The following is a 19,967-nucleotide window of genomic DNA, read 5'->3' on the forward strand; positions in this document are numbered from 1 at the left end:
GTGTCAGTTCCATTCCTTGACAGGTAATCTGACTGCATTTTTCTGACAAAAATATGTATTCTACCTTAAGTACGCTATATGCCAGAACTGGAATAACTTTACAAGCACAAAATATGGTATGATCAGAAAAGTAATAATGTTATCTGTTATAAAAAGAATAACCCTGCTGAACTCTAGTACAATTCCTTCTCTATTCAGGCAGTAAATTGTATTATGACGTAAGGTAGATTTATATAAGTATGTGACTTCTCCATCAAGCAAGCAAAATTCTGATGATTTTTCGAGTTCAAACAATGCAGCTTCAGCCCTGCTGTTTGCGGTGTTTTGAGTTCATCTCACTGACTTGGGTTTTGTTAAATATTGTGCTTGGGCAAATTAAGATCTGAACAGTATTCAGTTGTAGATCTGCAGAGTAATTCGCTACTAGCTAACAAATCATAGTTACTGCTGGGAAGGTGTTGTGTTGTTAAAGTGAGACTTGCAGTAGGTACAACTGCTGAGATAGCTATAATTTGTAACTTGAAGCTTATGGATAACCTCAGTACAAAGATGGATAGCTGAGGTTTTGAGGCATTTATTTTAATCCATACATAAGAAATGGAAATGTTCACATGCTCATGCAATTGATATCTATATATATATAAATATATATATTAAAAAATAAAAGAACAACAAGAAGAAGAAGAAACCTTGACTGGGTTAATATAATCAGGTAGGTAATTGGCAAAATAAGTATGTCCCCATTATGCTAGGTAAGATGCTGTGCTAAGCATCTTCTGTTTCTCCTGGCTTAATTATACATTTCTGTCAAAGTGTGGTCGTACTTGCTTCAAATATTGTGTATCTGGATGTGCCTTGGGTCAACAGTAAAAATAGAGTTCCTAATCAGGTATGACAAAGAATAGAGTAAAAATTACTTTCAGGAGTAATAAAAAAAAAGATCTGTTCTACTTTTAAAGTATTTGCATCTGAAGAGGAAATTCAAATTTTGGCCACTCAGCAGTGGTAATTCGTAACGGAGGCATGGCCTGGCCTGGGGAGCAAGAAGGGCTGGCGGCACGAGGGGTCAGACCGGTGAGGTTGATGTGAATAAACTGGCCCTCTGCGAGGGCTGCTGTCTGGTAAAGTAAGAAACACCACAGCTTTGGCTTGTAAATATCATGCTCAGGATGCTTTTGGTGAACTGAGCTGGTGCTAGGGGGTGAACCAAACACCAGGGTAAGGCACCTAATGCCAATCGTCCCAGGATCAGTGCTGGCGCGGGGACAGATAAGGAATGGCTTGTGGTGCAGCTTCGCAGGCCCCTTGTAGATCTGCTTGTGGAAGCAGGCCTCTGCCCCATGTTCATTGATTGTTCATTAATTCTTTTCATATTTAAGCACAAACGTGTGTTTAGTTTACCTCAGGGAGTACAACAGAAACTCCCAGTCGATTTGGTGTCAGGAGTGCGGGTGCTGCTTGCTGGCAGGAGCCGCCAGACTGGGGCCAGAGGGGAGGCCCAGGCGGCACCACCATCAGAGGTGAGTGATCCTTATCGCCTTGTCTCACCAGCAAGTGATCTTCGCCTCAACCACATCTCCAGGCTGGCCGTTATATCAGTGGTAAGCAAACAGCCTGTTATTTTAGTTTGTGCTTATGATATAAAGATCAGAGGAAGATGAAGGGGATGATTGAAACTGAACTAAAAGGACGTTGTTTAGCCGAATGAGAGTGGGCTAAGTTTGAGGCAGCTGAAAGATCCAGTCAAGCTCCAAAGTCACCTCCATAGGTGACAACGAGTTGTCTCATGTGTGGGGGGTCAAGTTTTGAAGGGATAAAGTCAAAGTTTTGTCTTCTTGGTGACAGCCAAACCTCTCCTTGTGTCCCTTTGCGGTGTACGGGCCTTGGCTTCATGCTGCCTCCATTTTGTGTGGGCCCAGAAGCCACATGGTGTAGGCCCTGAAAGCTTCTTGCCTCAGGGGGATCGAGGCAAAGCTCTTTCTTCTGGGGGACACCCAAACCCTTGCTATCCCCTTGCCATGAACAGGCCTCAGGTTTGTACTCCTTCACAGAGAAAAGACAAAAACAAATTGGGAAAATGGGTTGAGCTTCCTCCTGTCCAGATCCTAAAAGCCTGTTAGGCAACCATGTGCCACAATTAGGGTTCACAACTGGCGAAGAAAAATGGGGGCAGGCAGTGGGCCCCACTTGCCACCAGCAGGACAGCTCTGCTGGTGTCCAACCATTACAGCAGCTTCCAGACGGGGGAGCCTTTGACCTGGATAAATTAACTTGCCTTGAACATAAATAAGCTGAAACAAATGGATGCTTGATTTTCGTGCGACAAGGAGGCAAACAAAACCAGCTAGCTTATTATAGCTAGCTTACAGGAAAATAATGCAAAAATGAAAGAACAAATTGAAAATATTAAATCAGGTGAAAAATGAAAGTAAGGATCCTTCAGCTGCAGCACCTAAGTCTTTCTACCAAAGTTTAGTATCCTGATCCTCCGGTGATGCCAGACACCCCAACTTTATTACAAGGCTAAGGCATAGTTCTCTACAAATCGAATTTCCAAATTTGTGAAGAATCATGTAGAAAAGGGAATAACTCCAAATGAGGCCAAACAAGTGTTTGTAAAAAGAGATGAGAAGAAGCATAAGGAGGCATTTTAAAGACTTGTAACGATGAACGTTTGTGAAGGGAAGAAAGGAGAATGTAGGGGAGCTTCAAATCGTAAGTGCTCAGCAGCGGTAATTCGTGACCAAGGAATAGCTCGTGACACCTCTTTACAGACTTCTTGTAGAACCACTTACGGCAGCAGCCCCCAGTGGGCTGTTCGTTAATTCTTTTTGTATTAAAGCACAAAAGTGTGTCTAATTTACCTCAAATGGTACAATAAAAAATCCCCAACATATCATAAATCCAATTGCTTTTGAGAGTTTTAGAAATGTCCCTTGTGATGAGATGGGATTTCTTAGATTTTAGCCTTCTGTTATGAGATATTCTAACAAAATTAAGTCAGATGCTAAGCTAAAGTTACATTAGAAAGTTCATAAATTTGAGATGTAGAAATGTTTTTGCAGGTCTGGTTTCGCTCTAAACCATTTCTAGTGAAACAGTGGGGCAGCTTCTCCCACATAGCAAATGAAAGCAAATTCCTTACAAAACTAATGTGGAAAATAATTCAAGCATAGAATTTTAATTGTTTACCTAAATTCTTATTCCTATCTGTTTAAATTCCATACAGTATCATACAAAATAATTTGCAGCCAATGTTATTTATGATGCTGTGATAGGAGTACACAAATAACAGTGTAATGTGCTATAAACTCTTTCATCTCCCAAGCAGAGGGTTTATAAGTGGGACCTGTGGTGTATCAATCCAGCTATGAACAAAACTTCCCAAGCAGCTCATGTGGCCCTTTGTGGAGGAGCTTCTTTCTCAAATAGTTTACCGACTCAATCATTTCTAGTGGCAAAACCTGTACTTCCAAATGTTATTTCAGTCAGTGAATATCATCAGTCCTAAAAGTTGCTCTTTGTAGAATCACCTAGAATTTTCCATTTAGGAAGAAACAGTGAAAACTTTCAAAGTAATTCCTCATTTGCCCTCTTTATCCTTCTATAAAACGCCTCATACTAGAATGATGCAGAATTGAGCCTCAAATGGCATGTTGATTCCTAAATCCTTGTCCTTGGAATCCTTCTCCCCTAAAGATATGTGGGGCATGACTGTTTTCAAGAGACTAGCTAGATGCTTTTTACCTAGAGTGTGGGAAGCTAGAAACAAAAGATATCTCCCACCATTGTTACAATTTCTGTTTGATTAGGAAATGTGTACATCTTAGCTCTCAAATATTGATAGTAGAATGACCATTTAATCAACTACTTTCACTACTTGCTCGACTAAAGAACATGGTGTTCAATTTTACTCTGTGTGTGACAAGAAAAATAATTTATTTAATCATTGCACTGGGAAGAATACTGGGAAGGTAGACTTGCCAGAGGAATATTACAGTCTTTCTTGTGTTTGGGCCCAGACACATTGAGCCTACAGATACAGACTGTAGATTTTCAGAGAAAAGAAAACTTTGTGCAAATTTTCTACATCAAATATGGCAGTCTTTTTACTAACAGATTACTCACTCATTTCTATAACATAATGCACTATGGAAAAGCAGAACGTTACCAAAAGCTATTCTTCTACCAAATGTTATATGACAGTCACAATGAGAACACACAAGGGAAGAGCAACAAAATCCAAAAAAGAGAAGTTCCATAGAGCTTAAATATGGACATGAAGTGTTAAACATGCCTGATCTCATGCTGAATTTAAACATACCAGAGGGCTGACAAGAAGGTCCAAAACAAATTGGTTATTTTAGATAAATTTATACTCCAACATTTTGCAAACAGATTTGCAAATCTTGAAAGATCTTGAAAACTTAGGCCTTCTCAGAGACAGAGGAATATGACCATTAATATCTGTGTAACAGAGAATTACATTATTTGTGATATATTCAGTTGTTAAAAACTGTAATAAATAAAAAGGTACATTTCAATTAAATTCATAAAAGGGAAATTACATTAGTAGAACACTGCTGTGTTTTGCCAGATGTAAGGAAAAGCTGCGTGTTTATAGATAATTTTTTCTTCTCAAAGCAAAATAAAGGGCCTGTTTTGGCAACTTGACCATCCTTGTTTCTAGTTCCTGTCTTGTCTTCAGAAATCCTACATCCTTCTTGAACCATCCTCCTGCCTTTCCTCTTCTAATCTAAATTCATTATGCAATTTTATTTTGTGACCTTGCCTTTTTAACCTTCTAGCTCCAACCTAGGACACACTAAATCCTCTTCAGTAATGAGCTTCTAACTTTCTGCTGAGTCACCAGGAAACTGAGAGTATAAAGGTATTGTGAAAGCAGAATCAATTTGTTTCATAAGGCAAATCTCACGAGACAAATTCCCAGAGTAGTATGAGAAATCATGTTGGAACACTTCTCTATCCCTTAAAAAAAGCTCTTTATTAATATTTTTGGTTATTTCACACACCTTTCCAGACAGGAAAATATTCCACAGCAAGCTGTCTGTTACTTTGTAAGCTGACTCTCCAGGTTCCTCTGTGCACTGAGAGAGACTTTTACTAAGTGCAAAATGGACTTGGATTCTTTGTGCTAAGTGATAATTGCAAGAATGACTTTGACCCATACCATCCATTTGCTTATGCATTCCTATACAACATAGTTATCTTTCTGAATAAAATTAAACTCCTCAACTGTTGATTCCTCAACCCAGCTTTGTGAATTTTTCCTTGCTAAATTTTTATAGCAAGAATATGTTCAAGTCATGAATTTATATAGCCTGTGTGTTATGTTGTAATTGTAAGAATATGATCTGGAATTAGGCTATACGGAAGTCTCAACCAACTTAAGCAATATAATTCAGCTAAAGGAAAAATAATATAAAATAAAAAGGCATATAAAATACATTTAATGTATTTGTACAGGAAAACTGTGAGCAAAAATAGATCAGGGAGAAGTGAGACTTTCCCTCTCAGAAATTGAGAACATCTAAAAATTTTCAAATGTGCATATTTGCTAGTTAATATTAGCAATGGATACCCTTATTTTTTTTTGTTTGTTTGTCTTGTTTTGTTTGTTTGTTTGTTTTTTCCTTTGGCTAAAGTTCACAAAATCATCAATATTTTTTTCAGGAAAAAAAAAAATCTGCTAATATCCACTTCTGCAATTGACTTCAGTTGGACAATTAAAACTCAGTTAACCTACCAAAGACCAGTGTTATTAGAACTTTGTAGGACTTATATTTTCTCCTCCAAAGCTAGGCGAAAAATTAAGAGATCTGTGGTGAGCGGGGTGGCCAAAAGGAAGGAGCTGTATGAGGGCCTCTTTACTGACAATGTGAGCTTGTGAGTACCTGGCACCAACACCTTTGACTGAAGAGCAGTGCACATGGGCCAAAAAAAAAAATCTGAGGAGGCATTGTAATGCTGAGAGTAAAGTGGCGTCTGCACAAGATGATTTGATTATTTGTTGGAGAGGCCAGAAAGAGTACAAAGAGGCAGATGGAACAATTTGTGAGAAGCAGGAAAAGGAGGACACCAAACAAAAGAGAGAAAAGAAAGAGTGCTGAAGAGGAGGAGGAATGGTAGTTAGACGTGGGAAAGAACAGACGTGAGAGTAGGAGAGGAAGTAAAAATTTAAAGAATAAAAATGATGGGTGCAAGTGTAAGGGTAGAAAAGGGGAGAAAATAACCAGAACCAACCAAGAGGTGTTAAGTGATATAAAGAACAAAACTATGAATGAAAAGGAAGCAAAAGGTGTCAGGGTAAAGAGCGGAAGCATGTTACAAAGAATTAAAAAGAGGGAGAAGAGCAGGAAGGGGAAGGGGAGGGAAGATAACAGGTGGAAGGTGTGAGGGAGTTGTGCTGAGTATCAGGCAAGAGAATTTAGAAGCACTAGCAGGGTTGTTCAGTTTTGGCATAATGCAGCACAGCAGTGCACATGTGTTTGACAACACAGGTAAAACAATCGGCACAAACCTGCTTGTCCCATAGCTCCACTTAAATTCTTTAGAGACTTTCAGAATGGGAGGAAGAGGCCAGAGTGGATGGAAAATGATAGCCAGAGATCTGGACACAAGTGCTAGGAGACCCACGTCTGCCCTGGCCATCCCTCGTACCACCTTGGGCTGCTAGAGACTGCCAGCACCTGAGATTGTTCTCCTCCCAGTCACTTTATGCACACTCACTGAAGCAATCTGGCAAGGAAAGGAGAAAAACTACATGGAAAAATGAGAGAGAAACATCAAAAGCCTGTCCTTGCCATTTTCATATTGCCTAATTAGAACAACAGTATTTCTGGGGATGGGAACAGAAATGGAGGCTGGACTGGGAATGGGCAGCTGTGAACATTTCTCAGAGCATCCGTTTAGAAAAGGTCAAGCCTCAGAGGGCCCCGTGTCTCCTGATGGTTTCAGTGTTTCTCCAGTCTGGTGGTTACCACAGTGACATAACTATTTTGTTGTGGTTTGCTAAGGAAATAAATTATTTGCTCTCAGTAAATCCCAGTTACCACCTCTTATTCTTTTCTGTGTCAACATGATCTCTTTCCTTTGGTTATTTGAAAATTGTTTGAAATTAAATTGAAAAAATAAATGTTTCATGAACAATTTAATTCAGTATTGCAAAGGGATACAGAAAGCATGAACCCCCGAAATACATCTCAGGCAGCATCTTCAGGTTACTTTTCAAGAACATGAGGGAAATTCAGGGTTCCTTTGCAACAGTTAATTTTCAGATTTTTATTATGAGAAGTAGAAGTATGTCCTGTTTATGTTAGCAATGCTTTTAAAGGTGAACAGAACTTTTCTTTTGTCCTACCACTGCATATTTCCCTCCTTTCTTTTTTAGTCATTTTTCCAGGTTGGCAGCTCAGACAAGCTCAAATGAATCCCATGCAAGTCCCACTGACCTGACTTCCCTATGGCAGTGTATAGACATAGCTCTCTAACGCTGAAACAATCTGATTTTAAGTTGCAATCATCAGAAAATAAAGAAGTGGCCGTGTCTCTAAGCAGTATACCATCTTTCTTCTGCTTTTTGGATTTAGCATTGCTTACTGTACAGTGGTTAGATAAACAATTTCTGATATCTAAAGCAATAGGTATGGAGAGAAAGACTTCTGAATGAAGTCACATTTCTTTAGTGTAAATCTCTGAAACTAGTGAATTTCATAGCATACCAGGACTTTGGGATCATTTCATGACCTTTTTCCCTTCTTTTTGCTTTTTTACTATTAAAAAGCAAATGCCAACTTTCTCCAATAGCTGCAACCTGTGTGAGTTCAGCACTTCTCCTTTATTGACAGCAGCCTTAGGCTGAAAATATCTGCGGGGTGTAAAACCTTGTGATCCTTGCTCAACAGAATTATGCCAGCAGAAGTCCTTAAAATTGACACATTACCCAGGAAAGCTGCATTTTTCTCAAGTGAGCTCACATAACCCATTTACCACATCGTTACAGTGTGATGTCTTTACTACACACCTTCACTTAACATGAGGAGCGTTTTGCTACTGCAGTATCCAACTATGCTGGAGTAGTAAAGCATTACTGAACACACTGAAGAACACAAACGCATACTATTTCACCACCTTAAAAGCACCTATATGGGCAGAACAATAAGCTCCATCATAAGCAAGTCAAACAAAATGTATGTTTCCCAATTTCTTCTAATTTTTTTAATGTTATCCTTTCCTTAATTTACTGAATGTTTATTTGTGGTAGTATCCCTACTAGCATTATTGTTGTTGTTGTTATAACTGTTTCTATCATGCTCATATTTTAAAGGAAAACTAGTCTAAATGAGGATTCTGTCAAAGAGATTGTATCAACTATCAATTAGCTTCTTTCCCTTCATGCTTTGAAACAAAGTTGGCTTTGAAAAAATCTCATTCTGCTAAAGGTAATGTTGCAGACTGTCACAATCTGATTAGTCAAAGCAAGTTAATTAATCTTCAAATGCATATTTAATCACACGTCCTATGCATCTCAGCACAGTTCAAGCATTAAGTCCATTAGTCATTACCTTTCAGTAAAAGGTAAAGTGAACAACATCTAAGATCTGCAAAGTACAAATTTTAATCAAAAGTGCATTAAAAGTATATCATCTGGGGATCTGCAAGGATGAACCTCCAGATGACTGTCCTCATGACAGAGGAATGTGGCTGAAAGTTTTTATTACGTGACGGTTGCTCTGTGCCTGATCTGAATGGGCACAGTTCAAATACAGTGGCAGGTTTCTATTTCACAGTTACCACTGAGGGGCACACATCTGTAATTTACGTGGGCAATTCAGTCTCCAGGCCAAAGATCAAACTAAGAGCAGAGTGGTGGGACACCCAGGCAGGGCAATCTGTGCTGCCTTTCCCTGTGAGGCGTTTTTTCTTTCAGAGTTAAAAACACAAAAAACTTTTCAGGGAACTTTGAAAACTCCTGAGATAGATCTCTCTCTTCAATTCACATTCACAAAGTACATTACATTCAATGTCCATTACCTAAATATCCATTTACTTCGTTCATTTGCCTTAAACAGGGATGTTTCTGCTAATGCTTGCTTTTTTGTTGCTTATAATCTTTTTACTATTTTAAGGAGATATTATCATTTTCTTATTTTTAATGGGACCAATTTATAAACTCAGCATTTAGACAGAGCAACCCTTAAGAAGCAGGTGTCTGTTTTAAGAAGCCAGTTATAAAGGTTTTTTTTTTGTTGTTGTTGTTGTTTTTCCCTTTACAATCTTCTTTTAAGTGTAGCAGCTGTCTGTGACACTTTTAACTAAATAACAGGAATTTTTGATTTTCTGCTCAATGGCATCCTTCCTAAAAAGTCAAGCTTTCAACTGTTGCATATTTTAGTGAAAGTGTCACAGCATTTTCCATAGCAAGATGCTGTGATGTCATTATTGTTGACTTTTGATCACCGCGGAAGACTACAGATTGAGAAAAGCCTCACAGGCAAAGTAAAACAATAGCTAAACACGTTTTAATTTGCACAAGCGTACTATATTTCATAATTTGTTTCTACATGCAAGTTTTTCTTTAACAAACATACAGCAAATGTGTGACATTGATGGCGGAAGATGTGCTCATTCTGAGAGCCATGACGTTGTATGAATCAACTATTTCTTAGCACAGCTGTTCCTTTAACATATGAAAGAAGCTAACTTTCTCCACTGGCAACTGGAAAGGAGTTAATTGGATTCTAACCCACCTATAGAGCTAATTAAGCAATTAGTTATAAATAAGCACTTGACAAATGCAAGACTTAGACCTTCTCCAGATGAAAAGTTGCATAGTTGCAGCTTCTGGATGTTTCACAAGCCTTTATATGGTTGGTAGCTATTGTTTAGAAAGGTACTGTTCTCAATTTAGGTTATGCTCTACTGATTTTTTTGCTTAGTTGGTAGACTGAGCTATTTCAGTCATAATATCATTGTTAAAGTTCTCGTAGAAGCCTTTTCTATGTTACTTATGTATTATAAAGAACCTGAAAACTGTTTGATGCAGACCTAAAATAACCAAAAAAGTATTGAGTCCCGTAACTGGCTTCTTATCCTTGCCTTAAGGAGAAATGAGATCTATGAGGATAAAAAGTGAGAATGCTTTTAGTATTGTTATCTTAAATTTGAAAGGGAACCACTATTGCGTAGATATGACTTTTCCTTAGAAATGAGGAGAAGGATAAAAGTAAAATGCAACAAATGCTTATCTTTGAACAGAGTGGACTTCAGCTAAGAATTAGTAATTACAAAACCACAGCCCTTCTGCTGATTTTGAAGGGTCTGTCATTAGAAAGCTACAATGGGAGAAAAAAATGACTCTAAGAGGACAGTCTTTGAGAAGGATGAGTTAAAGAAAAGTCATCAGAAAAGCTTTTAGTGACAGTTTGTGCTGCTTATATAACAGGATGTATTTGTCATGAGATGTAATTTTTGCGGAATGGTCTTTCACATCTAAACAGTTTAAAGAACCAGGGAAGACTAATCCTATATGACAGCTAACAGGCATAGCCAGTGTATTCATTGTCACAATACTTTTTTAATATACAGCTTTCATTTCCTTGCTGTCTGTCTAATCAGGTATTTTTAGGCGTAAGTAGTAGAAAATCTGGATTTTAGAAACTGACAGCTTTTTTGTGAATGCTGAGATTAAAATTATCATATAATTTGAGTAGATGTGTAAGATCATGTACATGAATTCTGGATGTTACTTGGAAACTCCTTTGGAAGCAGGTTATTGAAATGATTATGGGAAGATTTCTTCCCTTCATTTTGAAATATCTGGTGCTGTCCGCAGAGAAGCGAGTATGAGCTTGACAAGATAATGGTATAATTTAATTAGACTCTGATTTGTGTGACCACGTAGTGTGGTCGCAGTTCCTTCTTTGAAGAACTCCTTCCTGCTTTATAATTACCATTCTCTCTGATTGCTCGAAAATCTCTTCTTGCAAAAAGTGTGCAGCTCTTTAAAGTTGAGCTGGGGATGAGTCACAAAGCACTCAAATCTATCTTTTCTCCTACCAGACTGCTACACATCAGGTGTAATTGCATTTCTTCCATGTGAACCTTGTTGTGGCACGTGAATCAAATCTCTGGGATGCGGGGGGAACTCAGGCAGGAGCAGTGTGGAACAAGCAATTTGATGTTGACCCTGAGAAGGTGACATCTGAGTTTACAAAGGGAATTTTAATACAGCAGCAGTAAACCCCTCTGTGAGTGTGATCCATTAAGAATGCAAAAACCTTTAGGTTTAAGATCTGCTATTTTTATTTGTACAGGGTAAATGGGATTTTATTTAAAAATCAAAAACTGGTTGGTTCTAAAGCAGATAAGTATAACTTCAAAAGCCCATGTGATCCACTTCGACAACTCATGGAGGTCACATAAATTATTTTTCTAGGAATTGGATGTTGAAAGAAATGTTTCTTGTGTGTTTTGCTTCTGCATTTATTAACCTTATAGTAGGATCCCACAGCTCTCAGCTGGAAGCTATTGTAGCATTGTGTCTCTATGTATAGGAAACGTGATCAGAGTGAAGCAAATAAATTTTTATTAAGTTTTGATTTAGGTTAAAAGAATGATTTTGGCCTACAAAAGACTTGTAGGAGAAGAGATCGACTCTGTATAGTGTTTAGACAGTTTTTATGAATCACTGTTGTTACTGTTGTGCCATACAGGATAACTCAGGGAACAGACAATTGCCGTGTTTAGTCTGGGAGACCACCTAGTTTCAGCTAGGCAGTCTTGCCAAATGAAAGTTGGCAAGTAAGCCATTACAAGTTCTGCGTGAAATTAATAGCAAATAAAAAAAAAAAAAAAGTACAAGTATGAAAAATTGAAAGTTGTATTTGAATATTTATAAAACCATTTGTTCTCACCAAAGTATTGGATTTATGGATATTAAATCACCTAAAACCAACCAAGTCTTAGCAGTTGGAGTGAAACATTTCTCCAGACTTCTAAGCAGTCACAGCTGAAATACCGGTGCCAATGCAGCCATGTAAACATTGAGGTGCGGGTAACCACGGGCTTCCTCTTCTATTGTTTAGTTCTAGAGTACAGCTCCCATTTTCAACAAAGTTGGTGTTACCCAGCCAGCCAGTCAATCACTTCCTTTGCCAAAGCATTTTCATTCTGTTCCTCCCTCCATTATCAAATGGGTAAACAAGTTTATCGTGTTTATGGAGAGCGAAGGTGCATTCTGTTCTGCTGGTTACCAGGACAAACATGGTACAGAAGAATCCTTCAAAGCATCCCCTGTTTGGATGAAAGCCCAGGAGCATGAGAACTGATCCTCAAGAGCCCTGATCTCAGCCTCTCTGGTACTTAACAGCCAACTTACCATTCCCGCCAACAGATATTATTCAAAGACCACGTTCTGAATGACTAAGGGAAAAAACACCCCCATCTCCAGGCTGCAAACTGGCTGGAATAAGCATGGATACATAAAGGTATTGTTATTTAAGAGCTCTGCATTGCACAGGGCATATTATATGAGAACTTTTTTCTTTTATCAGTAGCCTTCTAATTAGACTCAAGTGATTCAGATTGCTCCTTCTAAGTGTATACACAAGAGAGAGAATTTCAAATTTACAAGGGTATACTCCAGACCATGGGCTTTATACAGGTGTTTGTTGAAAGGCTATCTTTCCCTTTCTCAAGGTAAGTGTAGAAAGTAGTAAATTGCTAACCAAATATTACTTGGAGCATACTCCTCCTCCTCTCTGCTAGCTGGCCTCTAGATGAAGGGGGGGGGGGTGTTGCCCTTAACACCAACCAAAAGTGCTCTTTCCTCCTCCCGTGGTTAGCAAAAGGGTCTCTCTCTCCCTGCAGAACAAAAAAGAGAAAGAAGAATCACTGGGATTTTTTCTGCTCCCAGAATTTTGTGCTCAGCTTTTGCACAGAAAGAAATCAGAATTGGGTTCTTCCCCATGGCTGACGTGTATTCTACAGTAGTCACAGAAGCCTAGAGTTCTTTGCAATAGATCTTGCTTTTGCTGTACCCAGTAGGGAAACTCCCATGCTTCCAGTAATGGAAGAACTGGGTCGTTTTGATTTAGTAACAATGCACCTTGAACTCTATATATTTCAGTGGCCAATCCTAGTATGCAACTCACATTTTCCTAGTAAGCGTTGGCCTTCCATAAAGAATGTTAGAAAGATGCAAATGAGAAAATAAATTCTTAATCAGCAGTTTGGTACATAAATGCTTACTAGGCTAAAGATCCACAGAAATTACTTCAGGTCATGCAGATACAGAACCAAAGCATTATTTCGTACCTTAGCAAGCTAAGTGAAAGCCTTATTCACAAGCCCAATCTTTAACTGATATCTAAACATTAATGTAAGACAACAAAAGAATTTCTTGGTTTCAAGAAATGTAATTGAACTTGCCAGAAAAATATATTAATCAGATCCACCTCTGAGCTAAGTTGTTGGGCCCTGTGTCCTATTGGGTGTTGGAACTACGCCACTGCTGTTTGTACCACTTTTGGATTACATGTGAGGCTATAAGAGAATAGGTGTTTTACAAGATCCCTTCCAGGGAAAAGATATCTTCCTTGTTGCCAAAACAAACAAAGCTACTAACAATGTAGGAAAAAATATGCTACTCTGGAAGAGTATTAAATGCTTCAGTCTTCTGTTCCTCTTTTGTGTGATACCGACAAAGACATCTGTTTCAAGATATGATCATCTTAACACAGGTCCTATTTTTGCTACATGCTTAGATTGCCATCCTGTTTTCAGGACTATTTAGGATTTGTCTGAAAAAAATACCAAAGATGGGAAAACATGAAAGTAAAAAATAATTTGTTTACCTAGCAGAGTTATGTTGAGGGTGACTTAACTAACAAATATATTAGCTTAAGTCTTTCTTCTGTCGCATTTTAATTAGTCCCTTCTGCTTCAAGAGAACGTAAATACCACTGTTTGTTATCAGAGAGGAGAGAATATTGGCACCACGAAGGCTCAGCTGTAAGACTTATCAAAGCTGGGAAAGTTTAGCTGATATAAAGCAGATTTTTGCTTCGGGATCTTAATTTTAGAATGTGTTAAATGTTGTAAAAGTTAGTCAATCCTTTTTCTGTATGATCTGTAAAGCTCCAAGTATTTGTTAATAGTGTAACATGGGCAAAATACTAGAGTCCAGATAGGACCTTCAACAGCACATTTATCCAAGAGATGTATGGGATTAATGTAACTTCATAGTGTAAAGATAAATATTAAATGATTGAATTTTCTTGAAATTTTCTTAACTTTTTTTTTTTAATTTAAATCTGAATTTGTTAGCTTATATTTCAGGTTAATAGAAGATATGAGTAGAAGATACAAATCCCAGGCTGGTTTCTGTCTTGGGGTGTGTTCTGATCCACACAGGTTCTCATGCTAGTTGGGTTGTTTTAGCATTTGAGTGTTTCCCTGAAGTGTATTGAAACACTTTGTCTACTATGTGATTACTAGCACATCTTTTTTCTTAGGGGAAGGAACAACATGTAATATAGTGTTTTTGCTTTGGAGTCCTGGTTTTGGATGTTTGTTTTAACGTTGTTGGTGCTGTTTGTTTGGTGGTTTTTTTTTTGGTCTTTTTGAGGGATGAGGTTTTCCTCTACCATCTTCCTTTCTTCTTTCCTCCCCTTTAATTATTTAATGATTTATTTTTGGTACAACCCACTGTTACGCATCAGTTAGACACACACGTACTTAGTCCTTGTTGAGTGGTTTTGTGGCATAGAAGTCAAGAAAACATAATCCACTGGTAAAGGTGACGGGCTGTAGAAAGGAGGAATAGCTAAAACCCTCCTAGCCTCCTCTTAGGTTAGTCCTACTCTACTATTGTGTGAGCGTATTGATTTTTGGTGCTACTATGAAAAGATCAGTGATCTGTAAGTAGCTTACTTTGTGCAGAGCTCCATCTGAAACCTATAAAACAAGCACTTTAAGCTCTTTTTTTTCAAGAGGCCTCCCTGAAAGTCTCTTAGGAGGTAGTTCAGGAGGACTTCAAAGAAAGAGTGAAGAATTTCTGGTCAAGGAGATTTAATCTCCAAGTGCAGAAGTACATTATGATGTCTTATTTTGATGTTAAACATCAAGATATGCTAAGAATGATAGTAACATCCCTAACAAATAGTTCTTAGTTGCAGATTGCTCAGAGACTCAATGGGACAGCAGCTAGACCTTGCTAGCTGTGTTCTACGGTGCAATGCAGGCATGGAAAACAAGCTGAAGACTTTTGCTCCCAAAATTTCACCAAACCAAGTAGACCTTGAATTCCCAAGCTCCTTTGATGTTGCAACTTACTAAAATAATCACTTTTTTTTCCTGTATTGTGCTTTTGGAGTCTGTTTACAGTAGGATTTTAGTTCCTGTCCTGAGCAAAGCAAATCTCCCTTTTGTCCCCTGACAACACAGATCAGTCTTGAAGTGTGCAAACTGGATTACTTTTGCTCTACAAGTGATGCACATCAGTCTGTAGGGGCAGTCTCAAGCTGATCTGAAGAAAACTTCACCCCTGAAACACACACAGCATGTTTTGGTTCCACTGCACAATCTGTTCTGCTCCACAAGTCTACTTTTACCTTATAACAAGATGTTAACAAAATAACATAGTTACAGTCTTAGTCTTGTGAGAAGCTGAGCTCTGGTTGGTTTGGCCAATTGCTTTGGCACTTCCCAGACACTCCATGAGGACAACCCTTTGAAGAAACTCCAATTCTTGGCACCACTGTGCTAAAACCTGTAATCAGAAATATGAGAAAGCAGAGAGTAAAGTAGATTCCTGGAGTCTTTTTGCCCAGTCTTGGCACTGGAGAAACATGGTTGGTCTCCATATTTTTACATTTAAATAGCAATGTCTGTAATTATAGTCACAGCTCTCAATGTGTCGGCAGTAATTAAAGCAGACAATTTTAGCTGTGAATGTAAAATACAAGAGGAAATTCTCAATAACATGTGTTTATATCAGATGTACTAAGATAAGCAATAAAATAAGTACATTGGTACAGATCCTCAGTATATATCAGCATAACTTTGTTCTTTGCAACAATGATGGATCAGTCCTGCTCACCCCATAATAAGAGATCTAAAATGCAGGTTGACAGTAAATGTTGGCTCCTGTTGGGTCAGTGTTTTCCAGAATGTATATTCTAATATAAGAGAGTAAGGCTGTTTAAGCAGTTGTTGGTGTGTACCCTTTAATGAAAGGAAAACGATGCTGTCTTAGACTGAGATTTCTGGGAAATATTATGCCTAAGTGATTCAATAGTGGAGGAAAGGCATCTAAGATACTGGAAATTCTGTCTTCTGCAAGGTTACTCCTTGTTAATCTGTTGAGAATAATAAAACATAATATGCTAGACCTTGATTCCTAAGATCTGTGAATGTCAACAAAAAATTATGCAGCATTATTGGTCCCAAGGGCTTGGCTGTAGAGGATAAAGTAATTTTTGCAAACAAAGCAACAATAAAATATTAATCTTCTGAAGGAGGCCTTGCAGTACCTAGAAACTGGCTTGATATTTGTTTTTCTGGAGCTTTGTAGGTTTACTGTTCACAAGTGGATTTTCATTTTTGGTAGATAAATAACTGACCACCAGTCAGATTCACACAGGAGAGAAATTACAAATTTTCTTTTCCTTCCTTTGATCTGAGAGCTGGTTCAAGGCTGCCGTGATCCCAGCCCAGTTCAGCTCATTTGATGACTGGCTTCAGCAAGCCCATTCGGAAGCTGAGGGCAGCCACAATCCATTGGCACATTCGCATCAAAGGCTCTCCACATGCCAGAGCTGGAAGACCACAGCATAACACTGACTGTGCTGCATGCCTGCTTCCCCTGGAGTCATCTTAACTATGGGAAAACCCAACAAACAGAATAAACAATCTTCTGTTTTCCATCTGCCAGTATACAGATAAATAATTAATTGCTAGAGAGAAAAAAATTAGTTTGTGATCTGAAATACATGCTGTGGAAAAATGCTTTTCAGTCTCTGGACCATTTCAAAGGCATCTGTGAAAGGCAACTACTTGCTAGTAGGCTTAAATTTGCTCGGATTTACACCTTCACTAGTTAGCACTCCACAAATCCAAAAACTGTTGAATGCTTCTGCGGAGAGATTTTGTGATGCAGGGAAGGGGCAATCTGTGGGAAGTGGTTTGGTCCTGGATCAAAAGAGAGATCACTCTGCAGCACGTCCCTGTTGCTGGCATGTAGTTTGGGTTGTAGATACACAAATAGATGCACTATTTTGAGGCATGGCAGAGCAGTTTCCAAAAAAATGGCCTAAAAGTTTGAGAATATTGCAAATATTCTCTCTTGAGAAAGCAAACAATGTATTCTCTAGAGGTGTAGAAAGTTAGTCACTTGCAAGAAAATAAAGATGTGAAGAATAGTATAGTAAAAAGAGCTAAAGATGTCAAATGCCTGGGGATACAGCAAAATAACAAAGTAAACACTGCTTTTTCAAATTGCTGGATATTGTGTCTTTGTGCAGACAAGTAAGTGTATTAGTTTAAATAATGTATTACCTTTTGCATAAAGGGAATTGTCACTGGAGGCAAAGAAAATAAAATCACCTCAGAAGTGTTGCAAGGATGTGATCTACAGTCAGCTTTTGAGCGAGCCAGTAAGGTCCCTCCCTGATGGAAAGCACGCTGCTGTGGATGCCCAGCGATAGGTGAGCACAAACTAAATTCTTTTCAGAGTTGCCAAGCTGTGAGAGTACGTCCTGCATGAGAGGACACTCAGGAGCTTAATGGTAGAGGATATTCAAGGGTTATTACACCACTCTGCTCCCTGCCATCTCACTAGGCTAGGAGCAGTAACTGTATCGTTACAGGTCAAAATCTGTTTTCAAAAATAATCATTTCTCTCCTTGGCAGCCTTGTCTGGGTCTTTCCTGAGACATTAAAAAGAGCGATTTTCAAAACTTGCTGCAAAATTCTTAGGGTAGATTTGCACCTGGACATCACAAGTATATCAGCCGGAGACTTTCAAGATGTAATATTTCACCTGTAGTGTGGGGGCAGAGGAGGAATGATGAATTTTTCATGATTTATAATAAAATTCCTGAGAACTAGTCTCAAATGTCTCATTTCAGTGGATTAATGTAGTTGCTCAAGCTTTCCATAGAGCTGGACAGAGAAAATTAGTATGTATTTCACACATTGAGGATACAGGGACCAAGAAGGAAACGGGAACTTGATAATAATTCCAGAAAAATGGCCTTCAAGTTTCTGCAGCAAAATATGCTTCGTGTTGGAACCTTCTGTTTTCCAATATGCACTTGCTGTTGGTAATAAGTCTGGAGATGCCTTGTTTATTTTTTTTATACAAAGCTTTATCTGTTTTCTTTTTTTAACTACTTTTTTCTGCTAGTCTGTTTTGTGCTGATCCCAGTCTTCATGACTCACGTATCCAAAAATATGGTGGTGTGCAGAAGTGTAAGTTTGACCTCTGTGTTCTCCTGCTAATTTTTTTATCACTTTCTAATCTACAGTTAAATGATTGGAAGAGACTGCTTTGCTGGCAAGTACAAATTAATGGAAGACCTTCTAAATCATATTCTGATTACAGAGTCTGATCTGGTCTGTAAACCATGTTCGTGTTACATGTTGTAATCTGCTTTCCATTCACTCCATTCTTTCAGACCAGTTTGTGTTCCTGGAATCCAGGCCAATCCTAAAATAATCAGACAGAGAATGTCTTCTTGGCTGTTGGCCACTAAATGGTGGACAATGAAGCCATTTAAACAGAATGAGGTTTATCCACATAGTACAATTTGTGATGGAAACCAGATTTATTGGTTAAATGACCTGACCCTTCTCACAGTTGGGCTCAACTTGGTTAATTTTGTGAAGGACTGTACATCCCAGGGCAGCGTGTCCTGTGACAGAGTAAATGATCTGTCGTATATTTTAGATATATCAGAGCAGCATTTAATTAAAATGCATACATTCTGTGTAATGTAACAACAGAACTGAGGCCAATCCTGGCTCCCAAGGAAATTATCTACACTAACCAAAAGTAATTTTCCCTCCACACTATGTAAGTGTTTCTTTTATTAAACTTATTAAAACCATTTTCGGCTTTGATGTTCTGCAGCTTTTTGGCTGATGTTTTCATCAGACAATATTCATCCTCCCAAGGAATACGTTCTTCTTTCAGAGCAAATACTGGCACTACTTAATAATTTTCCAGTTTTAAATTAACTGCACTGAAAGTGTTTTAAATTGACAGACCTGGAAATGCACTTTATCCACAGAGCAGAAATGGCACAAGCTGCAGTACTGCCAGCTCCTCTTCATTACCCTGTGCTAGCACCTGTTGAGAGAGATGGCAGCCCAGTTGTTATGCTCACCGAGTCCTCCTTGTATCCTTCTCAGCCAGAATAGTCACCAGTCTCCTTTCCTGTTCCCACCAGTTTTAATGATGCGTTACTTTGAATATCCTTATACCTATTCTGGCTGTGAAAGTTCATCGGGGCTGTGGGTTTAGAAGCTAGTCCTGGAGGATGACTCCTTGCTTTCTCTCATGAATGAGCATGATGGAGAGAGTTGTAGGGAACTGATTTTAAGACAAGTTAGTAAAGAAATTTGATGTAGTTCTTGGAAGTAATCATTCCACAACAAGGACCAGGAGAGTCTTGGAAGCAATATGAATAGAGTCCTAAGATTTCTTCAGTGACAAGATCTGTGTGCTTGACTACGTGCAATGACCGTTTAAGTGCTTGTTCATTGTCTCATTTACAACTACAAAAAAGTAATAATTAAAATGTGCAGCTACATAGTATAGATGCAATTTTTAAAACATCAGACACTTCAGATATTGTGGAGGGATAGACTTCAAAACAGACTTCCTTTTTTCTCTGTCAAGCACTGTTAGCAATAAAGCAGCTTCTTTAGACTGGCATTTT

General features: G+C 38.4%; 1 long non-coding RNA gene across 3 annotated transcripts in view; it reads left to right on the forward strand.

The window, feature by feature from the left end:
- Nucleotides 1-703: 703 nt before the first annotated feature.
- Nucleotides 704-19,967, forward strand: part of LOC136790717 (uncharacterized) — a 54,512-nt gene continuing 35,248 nt past the window's right edge. For 2 of the 3 annotated variants that reach the window (XR_010831156.1, XR_010831157.1), the window contains exons 1-2: nucleotides 704-1,601; nucleotides 17,594-17,729. This is a non-coding gene — a long non-coding RNA (uncharacterized lncRNA). Of the gene's footprint in view, nucleotides 1,602-12,305; nucleotides 12,510-17,593; nucleotides 17,730-19,967 lie in introns of those variants that run through there. The other variant, XR_010831158.1, reaches the window with a different exon arrangement.

The sequence above is a fragment of the Anser cygnoides genome, chromosome 4 (genome assembly GCF_040182565.1).
Source record: "Anser cygnoides isolate HZ-2024a breed goose chromosome 4, Taihu_goose_T2T_genome, whole genome shotgun sequence".
In the NCBI taxonomy this organism is placed as follows: Eukaryota; Metazoa; Chordata; class Aves; order Anseriformes; family Anatidae; genus Anser; species Anser cygnoides.